The sequence below is a fragment of the Chiloscyllium punctatum genome, chromosome 11 (assembly GCF_047496795.1).
Source record: "Chiloscyllium punctatum isolate Juve2018m chromosome 11, sChiPun1.3, whole genome shotgun sequence".
Lineage (NCBI taxonomy): Eukaryota > Metazoa > Chordata > Chondrichthyes > Orectolobiformes > Hemiscylliidae > Chiloscyllium > Chiloscyllium punctatum.
The window spans coordinates 67,135,069-67,154,362 of NC_092749.1; the positions used below are offsets into that span (position 1 = coordinate 67,135,069).

The window sequence follows — 19,294 nt, forward strand, 5'->3', positions numbered from 1 at the left end:
TGTGTTATGGGATGCTCTAGTCCAAGGTACAGACAGACGTTTCTGTGGCCAGCAGTGAAAAAGCAGAACGGTGTGTTGCCTCCGTGGTGCTAGGATCGAGGATGTCTCAGAGAATGTGCGGAATGTTCTTACGGGAGAGAGGGGCCAGCAAGAGGTCATTGTCCACATTGGAACCAACAACATAGGAAGGGAAAAGGTTGAGATTCTGAAAGGAGATTACAGAGAGTTAGGCAGAAATTTAAAAAGGAGGTCCTCGAGAGTCGTGATATCTGGATAACTCCCAGTGCTACAAGCTAGTGAGGGCAGGAATAGGAAGATAGAGCAGATGAATATATGGCTGAGGAGCTGATGTATGGACGAAGGATTCACATTTTTGGATCATTGGAATCTCTTTTGGTAGAAGTGACCTGGACAAGAAGGACGGATTGTAACTAAATTGGAAGGGGACAAATATACTGGCAGGGAGATTTGCTAGACCTGCTCAGGAGGATTTAAACTAGTAAGGTAATGTGGGGGGTGGGGAGGGGCACAGGGAGATAGTGAGGAAAGGCATTAATCTGAGACTGGTACAGTTGAGAAAAGGAGCAAGTCAAACAGTCAGGAAAGGCAAGGACAAAGCAGAGAACAAGGTAGGACTGATAAATTAAACTGCATTTATTTTAATGCACGAGGTCTAACATGGAAGGCAGATGAACTCCGGGCATGGTTAGGAACATGGGACTGGGATATCATAGCAATTACAGAAACATGGCTCAGGGATGGGCAGGACTGGCAGCTTAATGTTCCAGGATACAAATGCTACAGGAAGGATAGAAAGGGAGGCAAGAGAGGAGGGGGGTGGCATTTTTGATAAGGGATAGCAGTACAGCTGTGCTGAGGGAGAATATTCTGGAAATACATCCAGGGAAGTTATATAGGTGGAACTGAGAAATAAAAAAGGGATGATCACCTTATTGGGATTGTATTATAGACCCCCTAATAGTCAGAGGAAAATTGAGAAACAAACTTGTAAGGAGATCTCAGCTATCTGTAAGAATAACAGGGCAGTTATGGTCGGGGATTTTAACTTTCCAAACATAGACCGGGACTGCTATAGCGTAAAAGGTTTAGATGGAAAGGAATCAGTTAACTGTGTACAAGACAATGTTTTGATTAAGTATGCGGCTGTAACTACTAGAGAAGATTCAAAACTTGACCTATTCTTGGGAAATAAGGCAGGGCAGGTGACTGAAGTGTCAGTGGGGGAGCACTTTGGGGCCAGCAACCATAATTATGTTAGATTTCAAATAATGATGGAAAAAGATAGACCAGATCTAAAAGTTGAAGTTCTAAATTGGAGAAAGGCCAATATTGACGGTATTAGGCAAGAACTTTCAAAAACTGATTGGAGGCAGATGTTCAGGGAAAGGTAAAGGGACGGCTGGAAAATGGGAAGCCTTCAGAAATGAGATAATGAGACTTCAGAGAAAGTATATTCCTCTCAGGGTGAAAGGAAAGGCTGGTAGGTATAGGGAATGCTGGATGACTAAAGAAATTGAGGGTTTGGTTAAGAAAAAGAAGGAAGTATATGTAAGGTATAGACAGGATAGGTCGAGTGAATACTTAGAAGATTATAAAGGCAGTAGGAGTATACTTAAAAGGGAAATCAGGAGGGCAAAAAGGGGACATGAGATAGCTTTGGCAAATAGAGTTCAGGAGAATCCAAAGAGTTTTTACAAATACATTAAGGACAAAAGGGTAACTAGGGAGTGAATAGGGCCACTCAAAGATCAGCAAGGCGGCCTTTGTGTGGAGCCGCAGAAAAGGGGGGAGACATTAAATGAGTATTTTGCATCAGTATTTACTGTGGAAAAGGATAAGGAAGATATAGACTGTTGGGAAGTAGATGGTGACATCTTGCAAAATGTCCAGATTACAGAGGAGGAAGTGCTGGATGTCTTGAAATGGGTAAAGGTGGATAGATCCCCAGGACCTGATCAGGTGTACCTGAGAACTCTATGGGAAGCTAGAGAAGTGATTGCTGGGCCTCTTGCTGAGATATTTGTACCATCGATAGTCATAGGTGAGGTGCCAGAAGACTAGAGGTTGGCTAACATGGTGCCACTGTTTAAGAAGGGTGGTAAGGACAAGCCAGGGAACTACAGACCAGTGAGCCTGACGTTGGTGGTGGGCAAGTTGTTGGAGGGAATCCTGAGGGACAGGATGTACATGTATTTGGAAAGGCAAGGACTGATTAGGGATAGTCAACATGGCTTTGTGCATGGGAAGTCATGTCTCACAAACTTGATTGAGTTTTTTGAGGAAGTAACAAAGAGGTTTGATGAGGGCACAGTGATAGATATGATCTATGTGGACTTCAGTAAGGCGTTCGGCAAGGTTCCCCATGGGAGAGCGATTAGCTAGGTTTGATCTCACAGAATACAGGGAGACTTTGCCATTTGGATACAGAACTGGCTCAAAGGTGGTGGAGGAGGGTTGTTTTTCAGACTGGAGGCCTGTGACCAGTGGAATGCCATAAGAATCGGTGCTGCGTCCTCTACATTTTGTCATTTACATAAATGATTTGGATGTGAGCGTAAGAGGCACAGTTAGTAAGTTTGCAGATGACACCAAAATTGGAGGTGTAGTGGACAGCGAAGTGGGTTACCTCAGATTACAACAGGATCTTGACCAGATGGGCCAATGGGCTGAGAAATGGCAGATGGAGTTTAATTCAGATAAATGCAAGGTGCTGTATTTTGGGAAAGCAACTTTTCACAGGACTTATACACTTAAAGATAAGTTCCTCGGGAGTGTTGTTGAACAAAGAGGCCTTGGAGTGCAGGTTCATAGCTCCTTGAAAGTGGAGTTGCAGGTACATAGGATAGTGAAGAATTCGTTTGGTATGCTTTCCTTTATTGGTCAGAGTATTGAGTACAGGAGTTGGGAGGTCATGTTATGGCTGTACAGGACATTGGTTAGGCCACTGTTGGAATATAGTGTGCAATTCTGGTCTCTTTCCTATCGGAAAGATGTTGTGAAAGAGTTCAGAAAAGATTTACAAGGGTGTTGCCAGGGTTGGAGGATTTGAGCTATAGGGAGAGGCTGAACAGGCTGGGGCTGTTTTCCCTTCAGCATCAGAGGCTGAGGGGTAACCTTATAGAGGTTTACAAAATTATGAGTGGCATAGATAGGGTAAATAGGCAAACTCTTTTCCCTGGGGTCAGGGAGTCCAGAACTAGACGGCATAGGTTTAGGGTGAGAGGGGAAAGATATAACAGAGACCTATAGGGCAACATTTTCACACAGAGGGTGGTACGTGTATGAAATGAGCTACCAGAGGAAGTGGTGGAGGCTGGTACAATTGCAACATTTAAGAGGTATTTGGATGGGTATATGAATAGGAAGGGTTTGGAGGGATATGGGTCGGGTGATGGCAGGTGGGACTAGATTGGGTTGGGATATCTGGTCGGCATGGACAGGTTGGACTGAAGGGTCTGTTTCCATGCTGTACATCTCTATGACTTTATGACTATGTGCCAGTTAGGTGAAAAGGCTAAGTTAAATTGCCTACAGTATTCAGGGATGTATAGGTTAGATGCAGTTGTCAGTGATAAATGGGGGTAATAGGGAAGATGTATGGGTGAGTTAATCTTTGGAGGATCAGTGTGGTCTTGTTTGGCCTAATGGCCTGTTTCCACACTGTACGGATTCTATGAATGCCTTCTCTGAGTTGTTTGTGAGTTTTGATAAGATTTGTAGCTCAGGTTGATGTTCTGGATGTAGGTTTGGTCACTGAGCTGGAAGGTTCATTTTCAGACATTTTGTCACCATACTAGGTAACATCTTCAGTGAGCCTCTAGACGAAGCTTCCATGAATTCTCCTTAAGAACGTTGTGTTGAGCCACCTTATTAAACTGTTGTGGTTCATGTGGTGTAAGTACGCCCACAGTCGGAAGATCATTCCAGAATTTTCATCCAGCAACAGAAAGAAATTGCAACACACTTACAAGTCAGGATAGTGTGTGATTTGGAAGAAACTTACAGGTAGTTCTGCTCCCCTGTTGCCACTGGCCTTGTTCTTCCACGTGGTAGAGGTCACAGTTTGTTGCTGTTAAAAGAGTTTTGTTACTTTCTGCAGTGCATCTTGCATCTTGACACATAATGTGTACCAATGATAGACAGAATGAATATTTCTGCAGGTGGATGGATGCCAGGCAAAGAAGTGTCCTGTGCTGGATGCTGTTGAGCTTCTTAGATTTTTGGAGCTGCACCCGTATGAATGAGTGGAAAGTATTCCATCAAACTTCTGACTTGTGTCTTATAGATCGTGGACAGGCTTTGAGTCAAGTGGTGAGATACTGGCAGCAGAATTCCCATTCGCTGACCTGCTCTTGCAGGCAGGAATTCGTGGCTGGTCCAGTTCAAATTCTAATTAATGGTAGCTTCACGATGTAAATGCTGAGGTACTTATCAAAAGTGGATTTTAGTTGCTGTCTCGTGTGAGAGTAGGGCATTTTCTGTCACTTCTGTGATGCAAATATATCATTTCCCCTTATCAACCCAAGTCTGGAACTTTCTGCATTTGGAAATAGACTACTGCAATATCTGAGGAATCACAAATGGGTGCTGAGCAACATTCAACCATCAGTGAACAGCAGCACTTGTGACCTTTATGATGGAAGGAAAGTCATTGATGAAACAACTGAAGATGCTTGAACCTATGACATTACCTTGAGGACATCCTACAGAAATATCCTGGGAGTAGGATGATTGGTTGAAAAACAACCATCATCCTATTCCTTGCATTCTAGCTAGTAATGCTTAACCTCCTATGTTTTACTGATTTTAGTTCAACTAGGGTTGCTTGATGCCTCACCAGGGCAAGTGATGCCTTTATTGTCAAGGGAATCGCTGTCACCTCTGGAACTCAGTGGAAGTGTCCATGGGTAGACCACAGTTATGATAATATCTGAAGCCAAGTAGTACTGGCAGAAGTCAAAACGAGCCTTAGTGAGAAGACAATTGGTGAAATGTGTCATTTGATAACACTACTAATGACACTTCCATCAATGTCAGTGATTGGGAATAGATTTATGGGGTGGTAAAATTGGTTAGAGTGGATCATTTCCCTTTTTTATGGACAGAACATATCTGGGCAATCTTCCTTGTTGCTGGATAGATGCCAGTTTTGTAGCTGCGTTAGAATCGCTTGACAAAGGATAACAACTTATTCTGGAGCACAATTGCATAGCACTACCGTTGAGAGGTTGTTGAGGCCTTTCATTTATGTAGCACCCATTGTGTTCAGCTGCTTCTTGAATATTGTGCAAAATAAATTGATTATTTCAAGATTGCCCTTTGTGAAACTGGGGACTGTAAAAGGAAATTCAATGGATCATCCACTTTGTAATTCAGGATGAAGATTATGTACTGGCACTCGGCTAGTGTGCTTCCAATTAAACCTGTTGGACTATAACCTGATGTTGTGTGATTTTTAGCTTTGTACACCCCAGTCCAACACCGGCATCTCCAAATCATGTAGTCTAGTGTTGTAGCTTTAATAGGATGACCCCTCTTTTGGTTACAATGGTTCTTTCTGGTATGTTCCCTTATTGGAGCAAAGTTGGTTGATCAGAATTATGTTAATTGTGGGATCCAGGATTCACTGAATCATCAATTCAGATATTTTCTATTAAAACTGATCAGAGATATTTTAATACACCTCTGGAGCATTTGGGACTTGAACCCAGGCCTCTTGGCTCAGAGGTAGAGATATGACCACTGTGCCACAAGAATGCCCAAGTCATGAGTTCACAAATTGTACTTGAATATAATTCACCTGCTGTTGGTCCACATTGTCTCATGGATCCCCAGTTTTGAGCTATATCTATCATAATCTGCCACAAGCTCAAAACAACTGATATGTCCTTCAGTACATGTTTGTTTGGATTGAACTGAAATCATGTCCCTTCTTGTCTGTTGTTGTCATGTGACCTGTCATGAGGCAAACACACATTGTATACTAATACCTTAGGCTAATTTCAATACAGACCTTTTGTTAAACACATTGTTGTGTGCTACACTTGAAACATGGTGTCAGAAGTAGCACTGAGGTGAATGTTGCAAAGTTGTAACAGAACACAACCACTGACAGGGAGACCTAGTTATGCACAGAGTTGTGAACAGACACTAAGGAAAACAATGAAACCACCAGATCATGGATGGCAAGCAAATGCCTCTCCTAGTGCATTCAAGATCTTGCTGCAACAAATTAATTTCTTCTTTTCTGTGCTTTGTTGCTTAAAATCAGCTATTGAAAATGGTTCATTTTTTTATATTCCCATGTTTGGCTCCATTGTCTTTCCAAGTTGAACAGTTGCAGGCAATATTTGATGTTCAATATGCACAATTATCAAACAGGTGTTAATTAAAACAGAAGATGCAATTCTCATTTTGCAGACTTAATTGTCTTGTTTCAATGCCTTCAGAATAAAATGGTAATTCTAATGCAGACAATTTTGGTTATTCAGTATTAGTCATCTGGACTTGGCTCAATCTGTACATAGAGGGCCATAGAAGTCATTTTAGATCAGTATTGTCCTTTTCTGAAACACTTTGAAAAGTCTCAGGTTTAAAGGTTTAAAGGTTAAATTCGGATGGACCATATTAACTATTACCATAACAAACATGGAGGAGTACTGATTTATTGGTTGAGAGTAGGAGGTAGCTAATATTGAGCAGGCTATTTCTTTGCTTATTTTTGACCTGTATCACTAAATTTTATTGGACTTCTAAACAGTGATATGGACTCCCAAAATCACTGCTTCCCAACTACTTGCCAGTATTCTGACACCACTGGTGGGTCGGGACATGCCTAAAGTTAATGATAGAGGCATTTGAGATATTAGTTCTAACCTGTAATTCTGAAAATATTCCTAAAAGGCTGGTGTTTCACATATCTATAGTACAGCTCTCCCAATTACAAAGTAAGTCCCATGATCTTAGCATTTTTTTTAGTATAATGGACTTCGGATTATTGACTGTGCTATTGTTGAATTGTAGTCCATTGAGTTTTATTTTCATTTAGCTTATCTGAAGTGCTTTGATACAACTGAGTAGCTTTTGATCATTTCAGAAGAGACTTAAGATTCAAGTTATTATTGGTCTGCAATTACATGTGGGCTAGACTGGATAAGAATAGCAGCTTTCCTTCCTTTAAAAGTATTTGTAAATCATGGACTTTCGTAACAACTTGATGGTTTTCTGCTCTCCAGTGAGTAGTTACCTTGCTCAGACATTTTATGGTCATGTGACACTTAGTGGTTGACACTGAGATGTGGCTACTTCCAAAGGTGCTTCTTTAACAAATCATGATTCTTCAACTTTCAACTGCTGCTGAAGTTCTGAAAATACTTCATTTAGATTCTCCTCTCTGTCATCAGTGATAATGGATTGTGACCCAAATATTTACAGGTGTGTTGTGTGGCAGGAGTCAGAAAACTTCCAGTTCACTGAAGCATCTTGGGATAAATTCACACAAATTTGGAGAATGCACGATGGAATCAGGTCATCTGTCCTCTCCGTGCAAATTAGAGTCATTGGGCCATAAATTGTATAGCATGGAAACTTACCCTTCGTCCACGACAACCAGGTATCCTAAATTAATTTAGTCGCAACTGCAAGCATTTGTCCCATGTCCCTTGAAACCCTTCCTATTCATGTATCCATTCAAATGCCTTTTAACCATTGTAATTGTACCAGCTTCCACCACTTCCTTGGCAGCTCGTTCCATACACGCACTACCTTCTGTGTCAAAATATTGCTCCTTAAGTTCCTTTTACATCTTTCCTCTCTCACCTTAAACATATGCTTTCTAGTTCTGGACTCCCTACCACTGGGAAAAGACTTGCCTATTCACCCTATCCATGTCCTTCATGAATTTATAAATCTCTGTAAAGCCATCCCTCAGCCTCCGACACTCCAGGGAACATAGCCCCAGCTTATTCAGCTTATCTCGATAGTTCAAACCCACAAACCATAGCAATGTCCTTGCAAATCTTTTCTGCACTCTTTCAAGTTTAACAACATCTTTCCTACAGCAGGGAGACTAAATTGAACAAAATGTTCCAAAAATGGCCTAACCAATGCCTTGTACAGACACAATGTAGCATCCCAATTCCTACACTCAATGCACTCAATAAGTGAAAGCATATTCAAAACTTTGAAGTTCCCTCAACTACTATTGACCAAATGAAGGGCTCAATCAAATTGTGAATTCAAGATTCTCATCTGAGATCTTGGTAGTGTGGAAAACAACCAAGCATTATAAATGGCGTAATGAGAACTCTGTGGATGATGTCACAAGACGCTATTGTAAATACCAGAACAGATATTTTTCAACTTTAACTTACTCATAGAGTCATAGAGTCATAGAATCATAGAGATATACAGCATGGAAACAAACCCTTGGGTCCAACCCGTCCATGCCGACCAGATATCCCAACCCAATCTAGTCCCACCTGCCAGTACCCGGCCCATATCCCTCCAAACCCTTCCTATTCATATACCCATCCAAATGCCTCTTAAATGTTGCAATTGTACCAGCCTCCACCACTTCCTCTGGCAGCTCATTCCACACACGTACTACTCTCTGCATGAAAAAGTTGCCCCTTAGGTCTCTTTTATATCTTTCCCCTGTCACCCTAAACCTATGCTCTCTAGTTCTGGACTCCTCGACCCCAGGGAAAAGACTTTGTCTATTTATCCTATATACCCCTCATAATTTTGTAAACCTCTATAAGGTCACCCCTCAGCCTCCGACGCTCCAGGGAAAACAGCCCCAGCATGTTCAGCCTCGCCCCGTAGCTCAAATCCTCCAACCCTGGCAACATGCTTTTAAATCTTTTCTGAACCCTTTCAAGTTTCACAACATCTTTCTGATAGGAAAGAGACCAGAATTGCACGCAATATTGCAACAGTGGCCTAACCAATGTCCTGTACAGCCGCAACATGACCTCCGAACTCCAGGAGAATATTTTATAACATTAAAGGTCTTCTCAGCTTGAGTTTTTGTCTTTCCTTTCTTTGATACTGATTGACTACTTATTTTTTACAGGGCTGGGGAGTTAAATGATTTTACATTATGTCAGTTTTAAAACCTTATCTGTTCATCAAGAGCATTTATGACTACTCCAAAATTCTGTCATATGCACATTGCACGTTAAGGTCCTTGCTACACTGAAAGTGAGATCTATTTAAACTTAGTACTCAGTTGAAATGATCCTGTTGAGTTTGGGTTTCTAACATGTAGGAGTAAGGCCTTGGCTCCTTTTACCAATAAACTGGCATATGTTGGTAATGGTACAGAAACTTCCAAATTAAGTTCTGCTTTCCACATTTGTATTAAACTCCGGGCCTGTTTTTGCAGGACATTGATACAGCAACACTATAAAATGAATTGTAAATATAAAATGTTAAATCTGCTATCAAGAGGGGTACATCGGGTTCCAAGAGATCGATTGCGTTAGGGGACTCTCTAGTCTGAGGTATGGGCAGATGTTTCTGTAGCCAGCAGAGAAAAAGTCAGACTGGTGTGTTACCTCCTTGGTGCCAGGATCAAGGATGTCTCCGAGAATGCAGAATGTTCTCAAGGGAGAGAGGGATCAGCAGGAGGTCATTGTACACATTGGAACCAATGACATAAGAAGGGAAAAGGATGAGATTCTGAAGGGAGAATATAGAGAATTAGGCAGGAACTTAATAAGGAGGTGCTCGGGATAAGGAACAAGCTGGTGAGTGAAGAAATAGGAGGATGGAACAGATGAATGTATGGCTGAAGACTTGGTGTATGGGAGAAGGATTCACATTTTTGGATGATTGGAATCTCTTCTGGGGTAGAAGTGACTTGTACAGGAAGGAGAGATTGTACTTGAATTGGAAGGGGACTCTCGTATACTGGCAGGGAGATTTGCTGGAACTGCTCAGGAAGATTTAAACTGGTAAGGTTGGGGGGGAGGGAGGGAGTCCCAGGAAGATAGTGAGGAAAGGCATTCATCTGAGACTGGTACAGTTGAGAACAGAAGCAAGTCAAACAGTCAGAGCAGGCAGGGACAAAACAGAGAACAAGGGAGAACTGATAAATTAAACTGAACTTATTTCAATGTAAGAATGCCTAACAGGGAAGGCAGGTGAAGTCAGGGCATGATTAGGAATGTGGGACTAGGATATCATATCAAATACAGAAACATGGCTCACGAATGGACCGGACTGGCAGCTTAATGTTCCAGGATACAAATGTTAAAGGAAGGACAGAAAGGGAGGCAAGAGAGGAGGGGGAGTGGTGTTTTTGATGAGGGATAGCATGACAGCTGTACTGAGGGAGGATATTCCCCAGAAATACACCCAGGAAAGTTATTTGGGTGTAACTTAGAAATAAGAAAAGGATGATCACCTTATTGGGATTCTATTACAGACCCCCTAATAGTCAGAGCGAAGTTGAGAAATAAGTTTGTAAGGAGATCTCAGTTATTTATAAGAATAATCCGATAGCTATGGTCAGGGATTTTAACTTTCCAAACATACACTGGGACTGCTATAGTGTTAAGGGTTTGGTTGGAGAGGAATTTGTTAAATGTTTCTGATTCAGTATGTGGATGTACCTACTAGACAAGGTGCAAAACTTGACCTACTCTTGGGAAATAAGGCAGGGCAGGTGACTGAAGTATTCACTGGGGGAGCACTTGGGGCCAGTGACCATAATTCTATTTTTTTCTCTTCCCCGACACTACGACCTAACCGTGATAGTGCTTATATTTTCCCCAGCACCACTGTTGTTTGTGTGCAGGTGTGAGACACAGTGAAAGACAACAGATGTACAAATCTTTATTCAATTTCCACCACCAGGAAGCAAGGAAACACCTGAGTGGCCAGTGACAAGCGGTGCCCTTCTCAAAGGGCAATACTGTGTGAGCAAAAAAGTGAAGGGGAGAGCAAGGTTTAAATCAAAATAGAGTTGGATGGAGAAATAAAACACTCCACTCCCTGTAGTGCCCACCTCTCCCTGAACAGTTCAAAGGTGTTGGTAGACACTGCATGCTCCTTCTCCAGGGACACCTGGGCTTGGACGTAGCCGTGGAAGAGGGGCAGGCAATTGCGACCATAATTGTATTAGTTTTAAAATAGTGATGGAAAAGGATGGACCAGACCTCAAAGTTGACCTCTAAACTGGAGGAAGGCTAATTTTGACGATATTTGGCAAGAACTTTCAAAAGCTGACTGGGGGTAGATGTTCACAGGTGAAGGGACGACTGAAAAATGGGATGCGTTCTGAAATGAGATAACGAGAGTCCAGAGACAGTATATTCTTGTTAGGGTAAAAGAATGCTGGCTAACTAGAGAAATTGAGGGTTTAGTTAAGCAAAAGAAGTAATGTGTTAGGTATAGACAAGATAGATCGGGCGAATCCTTAGAAGAGTATAAAGGCAGTAGGAGTATACTTAAGAGGAAAATCAGGAAGGCAAAAATGGGATATGAGGTAGCTTTAGCAAATAGAGCTAAGGAGAATCCAAAGGGTTTTTTACAAATACATTAAGGACAAAAGGATAACTAGAGAGAGAAAAGGGTCCTTCAAAGATCAGCAAGGCCGCCTTTGTATGGAGCTGCAGGAGATGGGGGAGATAATAAACAAGTATTTTGCATCAGTATTTACTGTGGAAAAGGACATGGAAGATATAGAATGCAGGGAAATAGATGGTGACATCTTGAAAAATGTCCATATTACAGGGGAGGAAGTGCTGGGTGTCTTGAAATGCATAAAAGTGGATAAATCCCCAGGACCTGATCAGGTGTACCCTGGAGCTCTGTGGGAAGATAGGGAGGTGATTGCTGGGTCCCTGGCTGAGACATTTGTATCATCAATAGTTACAGGTGAGGTGCCAAAAGACTGGAGGTTGGCTAACGTGATGCCACTATTTAAGAAAGGTGGTAAGGTCAAGCCAGGGAACTATAGACCAGTGAGCCTGATGTCGGTGGTGGGCAAGTTGTTGGAGGGAACCCTGAGGGACAGGATGTACATGTATTTGGAAAGGCAAGGACTGATTAGGGTTAGTCAACATGGCTTTGTGCATCAGAAATCATGACTCACAAACTTGATTGAGTTTTTTTGACGAAGTAGCAAAAAGGATTGATGAGAGCAGAGTGGTGGACGAGATCAATATAGACTTCAGGAAGGTATTCAACAAGGTTGCCTGTGGGAGACTGGTAAGCAAGGTTAGATTTCACGGAATATAGGAAGAACTAGCCATTTGGATACAAAACTGGCTTAAAGGTAGAAGACAGAGGGTGAAGTATTGTGTTTGAGACTGGAGGCCTGTGACCAGTGGAGTGCCACAAGGATCGGTGCTGGGCCGACTACTTTTTGTCCTTTATATAAATGGTTTGGATGTGAGCAAAAAAGGTAAAGTTAGTAAGTTTGCAGATGACACCAAAACTTGAGGTGTCACTGACAGTGAAGAAGGTTCCCTCAGATTACAACAGGATCTTGACCAGATGGGCCAATGGGCTGAGAAGTGGCAGTGGAGTTTAATTTAGATAAATGTGAGGTGCTGCATTTTGGGAAAGCAAATCTTAGCAGGACTTATACCCTTAATAGTAAGGTCCTAAGGAGTATTGCTGAAGAAAGAGACCTTGGAGTACAGGTTCATAGCTCCTTGAAAGTCGAGTCGCAGGTAGACAGGATAGCAAAGAAGGCGTTTTGCTATGCTTTCCTTTATTGGTCAGAGTACTGAGTACAGGAGTTGGGAGGTCATGTTGGAGCTGTACAGGACATAGGTTGGGCTACTTTTGGAATATTGAGTGCAATTCTGGTCTCCTTCCGATTGAAAGGATGTTGTGAAACATGAAAAGGTTCAGAAAAGATTTGCAAGGATGTTGCCAGGGTTGGAGGATTTGAGCTATGAGGAGAGTTGAATAGGCTTGGGCTGTTTTCCCTGGAGTGATGGATTCTTGAGGGGTGATCTTATAGAGGTTTATAAAAGCAGGAAGGGCATGGACAGGATAAATAGATAAAGGCTTTTTCCCTGGCATCCAGAACTGGAGGGCATAGGTTTAGGGTGAGAGGAGACAGATACAAAAGAGACCTAAAGGGCAATGTTTTCACACAGAGGGTGGTACTTGTTTGGAATGAGCTGCAAGAATTAGTGGTGGAGGCTCATATAATGGCAACATTTAAAAGATATCTGGATGGTGTATGAATAGGAAGGGTTTGGACGGATATGGGCTGGGTGCTGGCAGGTGGAACTAGATTGGGTTGGGATATTTGGTCAGCATGGACGAGTTGGACCGAAGAGTCTGTTTCCGTGCTGTACATATCTATGACTCAATGACTCTATGTGTCAATTTGATTTTTGGAGACACTGAAAAAATATGTACGGTTTGACATAGAGAACATAGAACAGTACAGCTCAGTACAGACCCTTTGTCAACTTGTCTCATCACATCCTCAAAGAACTCGATAAGGCTTATGAGACATGACCTGCCCCTCACAAAGCCATGCTGATGATCATATTAATCAAATTATGTTTTTTCAAATAATCATAAATCCTATCTCTCAGAATCCTTTCCAGTACTTGGCTTACCACAGATGTAAAACTGGCTAGTCTGTAATTTCTAGGGATTTTCCTATTCCTTTTCTTGTTCAGAGAAACAACATTCGCCTCCTTCCAATCATCCGGTACTACTCCCGTGGAGAGTGAGGATACAAAAATCATCGAAAGAGGTGCAGCAATCTCATTTCTCACTTCCCATAGTAACCTTGGATATATCTGGTCTGACCCTGGGGACTTATCCATCTTGATGCTTCCAAGAATTTCCAACACATCCACTCTCTTAATATCAATCTGTTCAAGCCTAATAACCTGGTCCACAGTGTTCTTACTATCAACAAGGTCCCTCTCTCTAGTGAACACCAAAGCAAAAAACTCATTTAGGGCCTCCCCTACCTCTTCAGACTCCAGGCACAAGTTCCTTTGGCCCTACCCTCTCTCTGATCATTCTCTTATTCCTCACATAAGTGTAGAACACCTTTGGGTTTTTCCTAATCCTTCCCATCAAGGCATTTTTGTGCCCCCTCCCAGCTCTCTGCAGTCCATTTTTGAGTTTTTCCTAGCTACCCTAATCCTCTATAGCTGTGCCATTCCTTGCTTCCTCAACCTTAAGTAAGCTTCCTTCTTCCTCTTGATGAGAAGCTCTTCTTCTCTTGTCATCCAAAGCTCTTTCACCTTCATGAAGGACACCTTAAAATTATCCTTGTCTCAGTGGGACAAAGTTATCCATTAATCGCAACAAGTGCTCCTTAAACAGCGTCCACATTTCTATTGTGCATTTCCCTTAGAACAATTGTTCCCAATTTATACTTCATACCTCCTGTCTAAAATCAGCACAATTTCCCCTCTCCCAATTAAATACCTCCCCATGCTGACTATTCCTATCCCTCTCCATGGTAGGAAACCAAGAACTAGGAACAATTGTAAGCTACACAGTGTACTAAGGCTTCTTTGAATCATCCAAAAGGAGATTCAAAGCCAATACAAGTCAATGAGGTTCCTGCAGGTATCCACTTATGCGTTTAAGGATTCCTTCTGGCCTTCGTGAAAATAGGGAACAGAGCATGTGCAAGACTCCTGAACATGCAGTGCAGCCTGGAGCAGAGCTAAAGACCGAAGGATTTGTGAGCCAGCATGCCTCTGCCTTCTTATGCAGTCTTCCAAACATCTTGTTACTGTTCTGTTCTTTAGCAGTTGGTGTGGCGGACAATCTTGGGTGTGTTTCATTTTCAGGCATTGACTGATCTGCTGTTTCCAATGCTTTTTTTTATTTTCAATGCACTGTCTTGCTAATTCTGAAAATCAAGTACTGACAATGTCATTTATTATCAGAAAACATCTTTTCAAAACATATGCACCCTCTGTAATATTAGTTTTGAAAATAACTTTTTATGCTGATATTTAAATTCTATTTGATTCAATCACTTAATAAAACTAGAAAAAAGAGCGGATGTATAGGCTTTACCACACACCCTTTCTCAGTTACGTGCTAAGATGATTATGTTGACTTTACCTATAGGCTGCTTGGTTAACTACATGTGAAGTCAATAAGGTTCACTAAAATTATTCTTGTGAGACCAACCGATGGATTATTTTTCACAATAGTATTTTTCTTAACCAGTATGCTAATACCCCAGTTTTCATGTCCAAGCGTGACCATAAAATCTAAATCTAAATTTAGCTCATTTCCCATTCATGCATCTATGATTCACATTCCAATATTTCCCAGTAACTTAATCAGAGTTGATTTTAAGTTTACTGTCTGCATTAGTAACAACATGAATGCTGAGGGAAATAGACTATCATAGAATTGTTTAGTCCACTGAATAAATACGTGAATTAAAATATGATCCCTTTTCCTGATTGTGCTACATCAGGTAGCAAACACCAAGAGTATAATTCAAGCACATTGCCAATCCACGCACTGTAATACTTAATAAGTAGGCACAAAAAACCTGATTTTTCTTTGAATGATCCCAAATTTATCTTTTCAACATGTTGTAATTGGTTCTCACACTACAAGCACACTAGTTACGACAGAGACTGGTATCCTGCACAGACCTCAGTATCCTGTCACCAAGTACGCTTTATTTACATGTGCACAGTAAACTGGCTGTGACCAGTCAGCTCAAAATTAGTCCCTGAAGCCAGGAGACTCTGAATCCCCTATTTATATCTGTCAGTCAGGCTCCCTGTTTGGCCCAGGTTAACAGCCCCAATCAAGGATCTCATAGTCAATGAGATCCACCTGGTTGTAAACACTATAGACATGATTTAACTTATTTACTTCAGTAGCCTTCTCAATTAATTGATTTAGCAAGTCCCAATATCCTCTGGTGTATTGCTTCCCATTTTTGCTTCTAGCAATTTAGAATTGGACCATTCACCATGGCAAATAATTCAGTTTGCCAATCTCTTCCAAAAGCTTCAATTTGATAACCTCAAAGTCACCTCTTTACTGTAGAATACATGTTTGACTTCCTTGACCCTTTCTTTAAAATTGTTTCCTATTTTGGCTATTGTTGATTTGCTTGTTTTGATAGATCGTTCTGGATCGACCAATTGCATTTTCTAAAGTTCACTCCAGGTAAAGACAGAAAAAAAGAGATGTTTCAATGTGCAGATTGTTGAATAGTTGTCGACCCCCTTACTCTGGCTTTGCATTTCCAAAAGCTTCCATACTTCCAGATTGCTATTTGCAACTCCAGAGAAAAATCATAGGAACATCAAAAATGATTTTTTTTGTCAGTTTCTTTGAACATATTTCTTTACCAGACATAAAATTGTTCAACATAAAATAATTGGCTCTTCGGCTGACAGTCAAGTATTGTCCAAGTGGAAACTGAGTCTTTTACTTTCCAATCAGTGTAGGAGGGCATTGTGACATAATAAACGATATGTTGGCTAACCTGGAGTATGGAGTAGATCATGTGATAGAGCCTTCAAGAGTAGATTTTATCATACTTGACCACCCTAGTTGGAAACTGTTTCCCTGACAGATACAATTGCCATTTTCCATATTTTGATGTGCAGGTAGGACATCAGGGAAGGAAGAGATGGTTGAAGTAAAACAATTCGAAGTATATCATTGGGCTGTATTTTGCAGTGAAATGAATGATTATCTGCACAGCACTCGCTATTATTAATGAGTAAATCAACTAGTAACCTCTAGGAGGTCCACATGTGCAGCGAAATGCATAGACCAGGAAGCTGTTGGCTGAGTTTCTGAGGTCTTCCACAAGTTGTAGAAAAATAATATCCCCATGAGTTACTGAAATATATGGACGGGTATGAAGTTGTTATAATTGCCTGATGTATAAAAACTCAAAAAAAGGTGGAAGTACCCTTTTAATAGCATGGAATATCTTAATTATTGCCAATCAATCTTTCAGGCCGTACTGCATTGTTTACCTTATTGACATGGTCCCGCATGTCCAATCGGATTGCTAATTCTTCCAATATTTGGTTGAAAGTTAAGCATTAAGTATACGGAAAGGGCAAATCGAATGAATAGCTGGCACACTTGTTCACTGCTGAGTGTCAAATCCAGTTCTATCAATTCCATGAAATCATGGCTAATCTGATCATCTTCGATCGTGTTTTCCTGCCCTTTTCTCATACCCTTTTGGAATAAAAATCTGTCTATCTCAAGCTTGAACATACTTAATGACTCAGCCTCGACAGCTATCTATGGTAAAGAATTCCATAGATTCACTGCTCCCTGACAGAAGAACTTCCTCATCTTTGTCCTAACTAAGCAACCCCTGCCTCTCAGATTATGTCCTCTCATCCTTGACTCTCCGATAAGGGGAAGCAACCTCTTTGCATCTCCTTTGTCGAGCCCCCTAATCTTTTAACCAGGTTTCTGTTTATTCTTCTGAATACAAGTCCAACATACTCAAAACATCCACATAAGAAAATCCCTCCATACTTATAATCAACCTAATAAACCTCCACTGGACTGCCTCCAACACCAATATGTCTTTCCTTAGATTAGAATTCAAAACTGTTCGTATTGTTCCAGATTATATTAAACAAATGCCGAATGTGCTTTTAGCAAGATTTCCCAATTTTTATGCATCATTCCCTTTGGAATAAAGGCCAGCACTCTATTTGCCTTCCTTATTATCCACTGACCTTGTACATTAGCTTTTTATGATTGCTCTTCGTTGCAGCTTTCTGTAGTCTTTCGCTATTTAAATAATATTCAGTTCCTCTATTCTTCATGCCAAACTGCATAACATTAAATTTTTTTCACATTATATACAATCTGATATGTTTTTGCACACCCACCTAACTTGTCTAATCCCTCTTTGTAGATTATTCGCATTTTCATGTTGTCCTCAAACTTATCGATTGTACATTCATTTTCCTCATCCATGCCTTGAATGTATATTCTAACTAATTGTAAGTCCAGCACTCAGTTGCAGATTGCCATCCTAAAAATGCCCATCTTATTCCAACTCTAAGTCTTCTATTAGTTTGCCAATCTTTTATCTGTCCAATTATACTATCATGCAAATACATGTATCATGGTGGTCAGCAGTGAAGAGTCAAGGGGGTGGCCATGTTGCTAGATGGCACCGTGCTATGTTAATGTCACACCTACAGCTCATGCCAATGACTTACGTGGCAAATGCACTGCATTTGCTTCAATTAAATGGACATATCTAAGGGGCCATGATCAGTCATGCAGGTCCAGTGCTCCCAGTTCAAGGATTAGTGATAATTTAGTCAGTGAGCTGCACAGTGATCAGTCAGAATGGTCTGGTCACTCATTAGTTGGAGCTGTCATTCCAACTCAGTCAGGAGATCGGCCAGGATCTGTCAAGTATGCCTGTTCACTGAAAGTCAAAAGCGATTATGAAGTGTCGTTGTTATGGTTAGTCAGTTGGGAAGTCAATTAGAGTCATAGAATCATAGGGAAGTACAGCATGGAATCAGACCCTTCAGTCCAACTCATCCATGCTGACCAGATATCCCAACCCAATCTAGTCCCATCTGCCAGCACATGGCCTATATCCCTCCAAATCCTTCCTGTTCATATACCCATCTAGATGCCTTTTAAACGTTGCATGTACCAGCCTCAACCACTCTGTTTCCATGCTGTATATCTCTATGACTATGACTCAATGACTTCCACTGGCAGCTCATTCCATACACATACCACACTCTTCATGAAAAACTTGCCCCATTGGTCTCTTTATATCTTTCCCCTCTCACCCTAAACCCTCCAATTCTGGACTCCCCCACCCCAGGAAAAAGACTGTCTATTTATCTTATCCATGCCTCTCATGATTTTATAAACATTGATGAGGTCACCACTCCGCCTCCGACGCTCCAGGGAAAACAGCCCCAGCCGCTTTAACATCTCCTTATAGCTCAAACCCTCCAACCCTGGCAACATCCTTGTAAATCTTTTCTGAACCATTTCAAGTTTCACAAAATCTTTCCAATAGGAGGGAGACCAGAATTGCACGCAATATTCCAAAAGTGGCCTAACCGATGTCCTGTACTGCAGCAATATGACCTCCCAAGTCCAATACTCTGACCAAAGAAGGAAAGCACACCAAATGACACTTTCACTTTCCTATCTACCTGCGACTCCACTTTCAAGGAGCTAAGAACCTGCACTCCAAGGCCTCTTTGTTCAACAACACTCCTGAGGAACTTATCTTTAAGTGTATAAGTCCTGCGAAGAGTCGCTTTCC

At 41.4% G+C, this 19,294-nt stretch overlaps 1 long non-coding RNA gene across 1 annotated transcript in view; it reads left to right on the forward strand.

Moving 5' to 3' along the window:
* Positions 1-19,294, forward strand: part of LOC140483065 (uncharacterized) — a 239,504-nt gene that overhangs the window by 32,098 nt on the left and 188,112 nt on the right. The window lies entirely within an intron of this gene.